Raw genomic sequence first — 11,602 nt, forward strand, 5'->3', positions numbered from 1 at the left:
GTTCCACATGGGGAAGCTTTGAATAGCCTTTTTCATCTGCATGGCACACTTTATTGAGGACGGCAACACCGCCGACCTGAATGCATGAAGAGTAAGGCACACACCAGGTCTTTGTGAGCTCCGCATGGACCTCAGGGAAGAATGGTATGCTCTTCCGGACCGCAGTGTGTTGATGACGGCCAGTTTGCAAAACACATTCCTCCAGGCAAGATTTTCTGGCTCTTCTGAAGGGGACCAATAAACACAGAGCTCTTCAACCGCCCTTGTAAGGAAACGAAGAAGCTCCTTGTCAGTTGTGTGTGCACGTTCTTCACCCTTGCTGGGGAAAGAGGTGGCAATATTCTCCATGAACCACTCGCCTGAAGCTGCGAGTGACACAGCATCATCCCCATCATCAGAGCCAGCAAATGTAATTAGGCCATACATTCCAATAGAGGGCCAGAGCTCATCACATGCATACTGCACAGGCGAGGACGTTACATCGAAAGTTCTGTCCGCTGTAAGTGTATATCGACATGAAGCAGAAAGGGTTCGAAGGCGAAGTTCGCAGTCTTGAAGGAAGAAAATTCTGAAGAAATGGTGACTGAGCGCCCGCTTATATAGGCCAACTGCGCGCCTGAAGGGGTGGGGCTCAGACACCATTGTCAATCAGAGGATTGGCATGATTGTATAAGGGTTTCAACAAGGTCGTCTAGAAGGACTTCCCCATAGTGCTTACGGCAATGTCGAGTGAACTGAATTTCTCATAATAACGAGATATTGCTGTAAAAATGACTTCTTTTCTTGTAATAACAGATATTATGTCATAAAAACGAATTTTTTTCTTGTAATAACAAGATATTATGTCGTAAAAACAACATCTTTTCTATAACAAGATATTATGTCATAAAAAATAAAAATAATTCTCGTAATAATGAGATATGTCATAAAAATGACATCTTTTCTTGTTATAACTAAATATGCCATAAAAAAAAATTTCTCATATAGTCAGCATGGATTTTTAGATTTTTCTTCAGAATCGCAAGGTTTCAGAGGAATTTATTCCAAAAAATTATGCTGGACAAGGCCAATGTTTTCTGAACAACAGTGGTGGCTCAGTGGTTAAGGCTCTGGGTTACTGATCAGAAGGTTGGGGGTTCAAGCCCCAGCACCACCAAGATGCTACTGTTGGGCCCTTGAGCAAGACCCTTGACCCTATCTGCTCCAGGGGCACCATATCATGGCTGACCCTGCACTCTGGGGATATGTGAAAAAAAAAGTTTCACTGTATATGTGCAAATGTGTGACAAATGTAATTATTGAATTTAATGTAATAAATCAAATTAGAGTAATATTTGAATAGACTTCAAGTGTAACCCTTGTGAGTTTTGCCAAATTTTCATACATAACCTATAGCATGTTAGGCTATTTAACACAAACTGATCTTAAAAAAGCTATAGTGTAAAATTGAAAAAGTAAGCTATTTTAATGACAATTAGAAAATAATGCAAGAATTTAATTGGCCACTTATTAAACAGAACATGTCATAAATGATAGTATATGAGAAATATATTGAATGTGTTCATGAGAGATATCGTGTATCATTCCTGCACTTGTCTAACATCCATTATTCTTTAGACAACTAATATATAAATATATATGCAATCCAGTGTTTTGTCGGGCATTTAAGTGACAGAGGCATTGTAATGACAATAATAAAATAAAATCTTGGTTTTTGGTTGACATTTTATTTGCTACTAAATAAAGTGTGCAATAAATAAAACCTTTTCATTCAAAACGGTTAAAGTACAGCTTTTGTACATCGATATTTCAATGCATCTGATGAATCTAAATTAACTTACAAACTCAAAAAATATTTTAGCCTATTTTTAAGATTTATTTTGTTTTTTAATTTATTTTAATTAAAGATTACTTAATTCAATTTGATAGAATTTTGTTATGAAATTGAAATGCATAAATCTTATAATTATTTTTCTGAGTGAGAATATTTTGATAATTACAGCTCAACAACCAATTCACAAATGCCAACTTCAAACTGTTCATGTTTTGTGTTATTGTTAACTTCCCCATTGTAAAATTTCTTTGTAGCTTAAACAGAGAAGAAAATAAATATAAATCATTTCAAATAACTGTGCCATGGTTGCCATATGTTGACTACATTTACTGTTATTTATATAGGCTACAGAGCAGAGCTGCAACTGTACCGTTGACAAATGCACAAAGTACTAAATTACCTTAGGATCTGACGGTTGTTAAGTGCCATAACTTAATTTTGTTACTATGTGAAAATTTAATTTCATAAGTACTAGAAAAGATGTCATTTTTATGGCCCTTTTTACTTAAATGGTACTAACTTTTGAATTGAATTAGATATTTTGAACAAATTTGGGACATTTATGTACGGAGTCAATCTGAAGACACATGAAAAAATTGTGTGCCTTGGCCTCTTGGTGGCACTATACCAATGACAAATCTAAAAATATCTCTAACTATGGAACCGTTGGTCAAAACATCTTGAAATTTTGCATGCAGTGTCTTTGTCCAAGGTGCCACCAAGGTCTATGAAGACAGTTGCATATCTTGAAAAACTTGGCCACAATCTACCAATCAAATTTCAGCAGCTGTTAGACAAGGTAAACCAAGGCCCTTCGGAACGAAACTGGTGGGCCTATTTGACTCTTAGCCCAAGAACCCAAGAGGCCTATGCAAAAAAACAAAACAAAAAAACAAATGGCCACCAGATGGTGCTGTTGCATTTTACATTTAATTAAGAATTATATATCACATATTTAACTAAATTATTTTTTTTCCACATATCCAAGCTAAGCTGGGGTCAGAGTGCAGGGTCAGCCATGTTACAGCACCCCTGGAGCAGATAGGGTCAAGGGCCTTGCTCAAGGGCCCTGCTGTGGTATCTTGGCAGTGCTGGGGTTCGAACCCCTGACCTTCTGATCAGTAACCCAGAGCCTGAAAAATGAAAAATGTCATATCTCTGTGGTCCTCAACCTGATGCTTCTGAAAATTAGGACAATTAATCTCTGTTTTATATGCTAACGGACTGTCTTATTTATACTTAATGGGCCCTATTTTAAGAGCGCTTCCGCTAAGCGGAGCGCTATGCCATAAGTAATACATGCAAAGTCAATGGGCCTTGCAAGGATGTTTTGGAATTTTTGTGCAAGCATGCACTAAGTCTTGGCGCAAATGGTTTGCGAAATTGTGCGCGCGAAGCGCTAATGGGCTGGGTCAAATGCAATTTAATTCTGAAGTTCTTCTACGGCACCATCTGCGTTCTATTGTATATTCCATTCCCTGTTAGGCACCAGCAATATAAACAAAGACAGCACATTTATAAGAAGTTCGTAAGGTAAATCGACCGTATGCAATGAATTAGAAGAAAAGAAATATGGATATATATACAGTATATAGGGTGAATATGGGTAAAGTGTGACAAAGGGAAAAGTGGAACAGCTAAACTTCATCCCCATTACATCCAAATCTATTAAACTAATCTTTGAGGTGTAAACAATTAACATTTTGAGTTTTGCAGTTGATGATGTTACATCGGGATCTGTGGCAGAGCTCATTTCACACCCACCATTGGGAAACGCAATGGTACATCTAATGCCAAAGAAATTTGTGGTAAGGTAATTTTTTCCTGTGTTTGCAGACTGAGGCTGTCTTGGGTAAAGTGTCTGTTTAAAAGGTTCAGGAGTTGAATCCAACTGTGCCTATTTGGCAGTGACTGTTTTAACCTGGGCTCAATTCTACAGAGAATCACAAAATTCACTTTCCCTACTATAGAGGGTATAACCTCACAGTTAGTTATGTGGAGCAGTGGATAGTGAATTAAGCTTTTTGATTACAAAATGAGGCAATGGTTTTGGGTTTGAATCTCACCAGAGTTGCAGATTTTGTAATTTTGCTAAGTACACATGGCCAACAAGCAACAAGGATATCTGATCACTGACACTCAGTACTCAAACAAACACTTGTATGCTCTAAAAAGCCTGTTCCACTATACTGTGTCCTCTCTTCTGGATGTTCTGATACTCTGAGTCACCCTTCCATGCATGTTAGGCCGAAGTTGGCATTGTGAAGTACACCTCAACAAATCACATTATGAAATGTGTCCTTTTCCATGAGTCAAAGAGTACTCTGGCATGCTGATATTCTTGCCTAGCAAGGCACTGTGGCTTAGCTGGTCAAAGCACTTGTCTTGTAAACAGATGATCTTTGGTTCCAATCCCTAAGTTTAATTCTTCAGAGACTCAAGGAATTCTCTTTCGCTGCCATAGGCCCTGTTGCAATACCCCCACTTGCGGTCTTGGCCACTTGAGTGCGCGTGCACGCAACAGGAAGTGTTCAAGACTGTCCCATGTCTAAAACATGCCAAAGCTCAGTACACTTAACCCACACTAAATCCACACTAGTGCGAATACCGCTTCAGAGCAGTCTTTCAGGCGAAGTGTATCCCAGAGTTCATCATGTTCAGGAGCCACGCCTACCTGAGCGATCGGTGTATTTTCACCATGATGACGTCAAGGGAAGCTTTTCAACATAACTTATTTATTATAATCAGATAGTGAAACGTAAGTGAAGCATATATTTATTTTAGTATAAATGAATATATTCAACATTATGTAATGTGTTTGGGATGAATTAATAGCAGCATCATAATTACAAAATATTATTTATGTGTGTATTTATATACCTCTTTGTTATCCTTCTCACCCAATAATCACATTATTTTGTTTGTTCTTGCCTAATACTGCTGGTGATTTTGGTAATTTATCAGCCAGTGTGGCATACAATATACTGTCTAGTAAATGTTGTTTTACAATTAAAAAATTATTAACTAATACCATGGTTTCTTTCTCATCTTTATGTATGTAAAATACATGCATGTTGTAATGCTTTTTATTTATTGTATGAAATCACATACTGATAATTTGTGCAAAGCAGTCTTTGGTCATCTTATATAAATGACAAGCCAAAGCATATAATTTAAGTGATTTGTATTAGTAGCTATTAAAGAATCACACAGGTTTACAGAATTATTATTATTTTTTTTTTTTTTATTAAGTTTTATGCAGTGTATTGAGAAACAAATTAGAAAGAAATTGCTTATATTTAACAGCAATTATGGACAATGCAATTTCACAGTTAAATAGTTTTTTATGTGCAAAGTACTGAAAATTAAAATGAGTAAAAATAATTAACTTTTACAATTATTTTTACACACACACACACACACACACACACACACACACACACACACACACACACACAAAAAACATTGTAAAAAATGTACTTACATATTTTCTACAGTACAATACACTTCCAACAACCAGTATGTATGTACCAGTGTATTAATAAATGGAAAGATGGGTAACATTTTCAGTTATTTATTATTTTAAGTAGGCTATAACAGTCACCGCTACCAAAAACAACGAGTCTTAAGCTGAGTGAAAATACAAAAACAGCTGCCACAACCAGCACCAACATCGTTAAGTCTACGAGTGTCCCTAAGTTTATTCACACTCACAGTCTTCACGTCTACTTGTACACTAGTGCCCAAACACCGGAAATACATAAGACAAGTGGGCAAGTAGGCAAGACCAAAACCGCAAGTGGGGGTATTGGAACAGGGCCATAGAGTGTGTAACCCTTTGACTATGCTTTGCTAAGTATACTTTGCCAACAAACAACAAGGCTATTTGACCACTTTTAGTCAGTTTAAAAAAAAAAAAAAATTGTTGTTGCTGCGGCTTAGTTTGTTAATGTGCCTGTCTAGTAAACAGGAGATCCTGGGTTCTAATCCCAGCTGTGCTTTGCTGGCAGTGACTGTGCTCACTGACCTCTGTAGAGAACAGGAGATCCTGACAGTGCTTAAGCCTTTTGAACCTGTGTTCAGATCTCAGTGTTTGGGACTCAAAGAAATTTCTTTCTTTGCCACAGAGTGTTTAAGCTCACACTGTTGGAGACATGAAGTGGTGCTTGCATTGGACTCTGTGGTGCAATGTATAGGGTTTTGAACTTCTAGATTGTACAATGAGGCTGTTCAAATGTTGTGGGCTTGAGTCCAAGCAGAGTCACATCTTTTGCCACTTTGCTAAGCACACTTGGCCAACAAACAACAAGGCTATCTGACCACTTTCAGTCAGTTCTCAAACAAACCCTTTCATGCCCTCAGTGTTCTGTTCCACTACACCATGACCTCTCTTCTGGATGTTTTGTTCCTCTGAGTAAACCTTCCATGAAGAGTAGCAGGGGCCAGCACCATGACTTAGTTGGTTAAAGCACCTGCCTTGTAAACAGGAGATCCTGCATTTTAATCCCAGTGGAGCTTTTGCATTGTGATGTGCCCCTCAACAAAGCAAAAAATTATTAAACATGTCATTGTCAATGAGTTCTCTGGTATGCTAAAACTCTTGCCTAGCATGGTCCTGGAGGTTGGCCTATTTTTAACCTCACAGCAATCCCTCACTGGCAGAAATCTGCCCACTGACCTCTATGGAGGATAAGAGAGCCTAACAGTGCTGAAGCCTTTGGAACCTGTGGCTTAGACTTTTGCTTAACAGGGCACTGTAACTTAGCTGGTCAAAACGCCTGTCTCGTAAGCACCTCTGGGAGTGCTTGAGAGTTCCAGGAAGTGTTGGCTGCAATTGGGAGAGAGAAGCTCTCCCTAGCAGAAATGTGTTTTTCAATTAATTTTGGTCATTTTCAGAAGTCAATTTTGGGTTATTTTGTGGCCCTGAGCAGAGATATCTGCTTGGGGACTAATGAGCACCATTCCATGCTGGGTAAGCAGAGATCAGTGCCGTGGCTTAGTTGGCTTATTCTCTTACCGTGGCTAAGACTCCTGCGTAACAGGGTGCCGTAGCTCAGCTGGTCAAAGCAGCTGTCTCATAAACAGGAGATCCTGGGTTAAAATCCCAGCGGTGCCTTTGTGTTGTGCACCTCAACAAAGCACATATTATGAAATGTGTCCTTGTCAATGAGCTCTCTGGTATGCTGATAATCTTGTCTAGCATGGTTCTGGAGATTAACATGAAGATGTGCTTGCTGCAGGCTATGTGGTGCAATGGCTTGAGCATTGTGCTTCTGGAGTGTAAAATGAGCCTGTTTAAATGTTGTGGGTTTAACCAGAGTTGCTGCTTTGTTAAGCACACTTGGCCAACAAACAAGGCTATCTGACCATTTTCAGTCAGTTCTCAAACAAACCTTTCATGCTCTCAGTGTTCTGTTCCACTATCTTATGACCTATCTTCTGGATGTTTGGTCCTCTGAGTCAAACTTCCATGAATGGAAGCAGAGATCAGTGTGGTGGCTTAGTTGGCTTATACTCTTGCTGTGACTTAGACACTTGAATAACAGGGCACTGTGGCTTAGCTGGTCAAAGTGCCTGTCTCGTAAACAGGAGATCCTGGGTTCAAATCCCAGCAGTGCCTTTGTGTTGTGCACCTCAACAGAGCACACATTATGAAACATGTCCTTATCAATGAGTTCTCTGGTACAACAAAAGATGTGACTCTAACCCACAACCTTTGAATGGCCCACTTAATCTAGAAGTCCAATGTGCCACAGAGCCTGCTGCAAGCACCTCTTCATGTCTCCAACACTGTGAGCTTAAACAGTCTGTGGCAAAGGAAGTGACTTCTTTGAGTCTCTGTAGTGAGAGCTGAACCCAGGTTCAAAAGGATCAAGTCCTTTCAGGATTTCCTGAACATTTTCCTGTTCTCAACAGAGGCCATTGAGGAACCACTGGGATTTGAACCCAGGATCTACCCTTTACAAGGAAGGTGCTTTAACCAGCTGAGTTACAGCACTCTGTTATACAAGAGTCTTATCCACAGAAAAAGTATAAGCCAACTAAGCCACGTGCCGATCTCTGCATACCCAACATGGAATGGTGACAACGAGGATCAAAAATCCAGAAAAGAGGTCATAGTGGAACAGGCCATTGAAAGCATGAAAGAGCTTGTTTGAGAACTGACTGAAAGTGGTCAGACAGCCATGTATGTTGGCCAAGTGTGCTTAGCAAAGTGACCAAAGTTACAACTCTGGTGGGACTCAAACCCACAACCTTTGAACAACCACATTTTACAATCTAGAAGAGCAATACTCTACCCATTGTGTTACAGAGCCTGATTTAAGCACATCTTCCTATCTTCAATACTGTGAGGTTAAAGAGAGGTTAACTGTGGCTAAGACTCCTGCATGACAGGGTGCCATGGCTCTTCTGGTCAATGCACCTGTCTCATAAACAGGAGATCCTGGATTCAAATCCCAGCAGTGCCTTTGCATTTTGATGTGCACCTCAACAAAGCACACATTACAAAACATGTCCTTTACCCTGAGTCAATGAGTTCTTTGGTATGCTGATACTCTTGTCTAGCAGTGGCTTAACTGCTGGAGGTTAACCTCTTTTTAATCTTACAGTGTTAGAGACATGAAGAGGTGCTTGTGGTGGGCCCTGTGGCACATTGGACTTCTAGATTGTAAAATGAGGCCATTGAAAGGTTGTGGGTTTGAGTCCCACCAGAGTTGCAGCTTTTATCGCTTTGATAAGCACACTTGGCCAACTAGGCTAGCTGACCAATTTCAGTCAGTTCTCAAACAAACCCTTTCATGTTCTGTTCCATTATCCTATGACCTCTCTTCTGGGCTTTTTGATCCTTATAGTCATTATTCCATGCTGCGTCAGCAGAGATCCACACCGTAGCTTAGTTGGCTTATACTCTTACCATGGCAAAGACTTTCGCATAGCAGGGTGCTGTGTCTTAGCTGGTCAAATCTCCTGTCTCATAAACAGGAGATCCTGGGTTAAAATCCCAGTGGTGCCTCTCTGGCAGTGACTGTGCTCACTGTCCTCTGCAGAGGACAGGAGATCCTGACTGCACTTGAGCCTTTTGAACTTAGCTTCAGTTCAGCAAGCCTTGTAGTGCAGTGGATAGCATACTGGACTCTTAGATTGTGAAAACTTAGGCCATTCAAAGGATGTGGGTCTGAGTCCCACCAGAGTTGCATCTTTTGTCACTTTACACATTTAGCCAACAAACAACAAGTCTATCCGACCACTTTCAATCAGTCCTCAACCAGAGGTTAGTGCTGTGGCTGTGTTGCTAAAAATGCTCCTGTCTAGCAAACAGAATGTCCTGTGTTCAAATACCTAAAAAATGCACACATTATAAAATGTGTGGTTTTTCAAGAATGGATAGTAATCAATAACCCAATGCAACACACTGCACTTATCAAGGGAAGCAGGCCAATCCCATTTACAAACCTTTCCTCAGCTGCAGTCAAAAGGTACTCTGACATGCTGACACTCTTTCCCAGCATGGTGCTTTGGCTCAGATGGTCAAAGCTAATTATCTTAGGATATGTCTGCAGAACTTTTAAATTGGCAGTTATCAAACTGCTTATCAAGAAAGCAAAGCTTTATCTTGTAAAACCTGTTTATTACAGACCGATTTAAAATCTCACCTTTGAGTCTATAATACTAGAAATGGTGGTGTCCACACAACGATATTCATTTTAACAGAGAAATGGCATCTGTGAATCATTTCAGTCAGGATTTAGGACCCATCATAGTATAGAGACTGCACTTATCAAAGTTACAAACAACTTGATCTTTTCATTGAACCGTAGCTGATTCTCTCATCTAGTGCTTTTAGATCTTAGTGCTGCCTTTGACACCATAAATCACGACATTCTGTTGTATAGGCTTGAGAATTATGTTGGCATTTGTGGACAGGCATTAGCATGGTTTAGGTTCTATTTATCTGACCGCTATTACTTTGTTTGTGTTAAAGATACATTTTCTGATCAAGTAGAATTAAAGTATGGAGTGCAAAAGGACTCAGTATTAGGTCCTCTGCTTTTCTCCTTGTATACTGTATGCTTCCCCTGGGGAAAATTATCAGAAACCATGGAATTAGTTTTCACTGTTTTGCCAACAATAGTCAGTTTTATATTTCTCTGAGACGTGGTGAAATTTCACAGTTCTCCAAGTTAGCAATGATATCAAAGACTGAATGGCTAGAAACTTCCTTCTACTCATTTCTGACAAGACAGAAGTATTAATCAATGGATCAAAAAATGCAAAAAATTTGATAGAATATAATCTGCCTCTCGATGGATGTACTGTTACATTGTCTTCTACAGTTAAGAACTTGGGTGTTATGTTTGAAAGCATATGTCACATTTCCAGTGTTTGTACAACAGCATTCTTCCACCTCAGAAATATTGATAAATTATGACACATGCTCTCTGTTTCTTATGCCTAAAAGCTAATTCCTCATGACTAGATTTGGGCGGATGGATAAATAAGCTTCAGTTAGTTCAAAATGCAGCAGCTAGAGTGCTGACTAGAACCAAGAAATATCATCATATTGGCTCATATCAGCCCAAATTTAAAGTCACAACATTGGCCACCTGTTAAGTTTTGTATCAGTTTTAAAATTTTGCTAATTTTTTACAAAACTGTGAATGGTCCAGCTGCTCAGTACTTTCTATCGCTTTATAATCCATCGCATTCATTCTGATCGAAAAAATGTCTGCCTTTTGACAGTACTTAGAATAAACAAAATAAAAACAAAAGGAGGTACTGTAGATCCTTTTCCTATTTGGCTCCTAAACTATGTAATAGCTTTCCTAAAACTGTTCAGGACTCTAAAGACTCTAAAGACTTATCTCTTCAGTCAGGAGTAGTTATGCTGCATTAGTCACATCTGCAGAAACTGGATGTTTTGCTCCTATGAGTTGCCCTTCCATACAGAACAAGCAGTGGTCAACGCTGTGGTTTAGTTGGTTAAAGTGCCTGTTGAGCAAACAAGAAATCCACAAATCAAATCCTAGTGGTGCCTGTTTGGCAGTGACTTCCGAGGACAGAAGGTCCTGACATTGCCTGTGCCTTTTGAACCTGGGTTCAATTCTACAGAGACTTGAGAAAGTCGCTTTCACTGCCACAGAGTGTGTAAGCTCACAGTTTTGGTGATGATCCCAGGGCAGGCTTTTTGGTGCAATGGATAGCGCATTGCAACTCTAGCTTGCAAAATTTGGTCATTCAAAGGTTGTGGGTCCATGTTGCTTTTGCACTGTGATGTACACATCAACTACGCACACAACGAACAGTATGCATGCATCTTGCGGAAGGACATTATTTTGCTTGCGCTTTGGCTCTGCTCCTCTGTGCGGATGAATGTGGTTCAAGGCATTGGTGTATACATGAATACAGGACATCTTATCAGAGTGAATGGACAAATAAACAAAGTCTGAAAACATGTCATCTGAGCAGATAAGTGCTCTATCTTATGCTGTTGTTTTTTCTTATTGAAAACATTGATGTTTTGAAATAAATTATGTTACAAAAGTTAGGCAACATTTGATAACATTAGACACAATGATTGCTAGTCTGATAAGGTCAAACGTTGTAAAATTAACTGCAAGATATTCTGGCCAAATAGACCATGGTAGCAACTAATTTATAGATTGTCATTGTTACCAACCAGTGGTCAACATCATTTCAAGACTCACATGTCCTTGGTAAGCCTAGGACTAAAGGATTAATTTATACAAATTATTGCCGTTATAAAGA

General features: G+C 39.3%; 2 non-coding genes across 2 annotated transcripts; both read left to right on the plus strand.

The window, feature by feature from the left end:
• The first annotated feature begins 6,876 nt into the window (after positions 1 to 6,876).
• trnam-cau (transfer RNA methionine (anticodon CAU)) lies at positions 6,877 to 6,950 on the plus strand. Its single transcript has one exon. It is a non-coding gene; the product is annotated as a tRNA-Met (tRNA).
• Positions 6,951 to 7,380: 430 nt separating this feature from the next.
• On the plus strand, positions 7,381 to 7,454 carry trnat-cgu (transfer RNA threonine (anticodon CGU)). The gene has a single exon. It is a non-coding gene; the product is annotated as a tRNA-Thr (tRNA).
• Positions 7,455 to 11,602: the final 4,148 nt, after the last annotated feature.

The sequence above is a fragment of the Myxocyprinus asiaticus genome, chromosome 31, assembly GCF_019703515.2.
Source record: "Myxocyprinus asiaticus isolate MX2 ecotype Aquarium Trade chromosome 31, UBuf_Myxa_2, whole genome shotgun sequence".
Taxonomy (NCBI): domain Eukaryota; kingdom Metazoa; phylum Chordata; class Actinopteri; order Cypriniformes; family Catostomidae; genus Myxocyprinus; species Myxocyprinus asiaticus.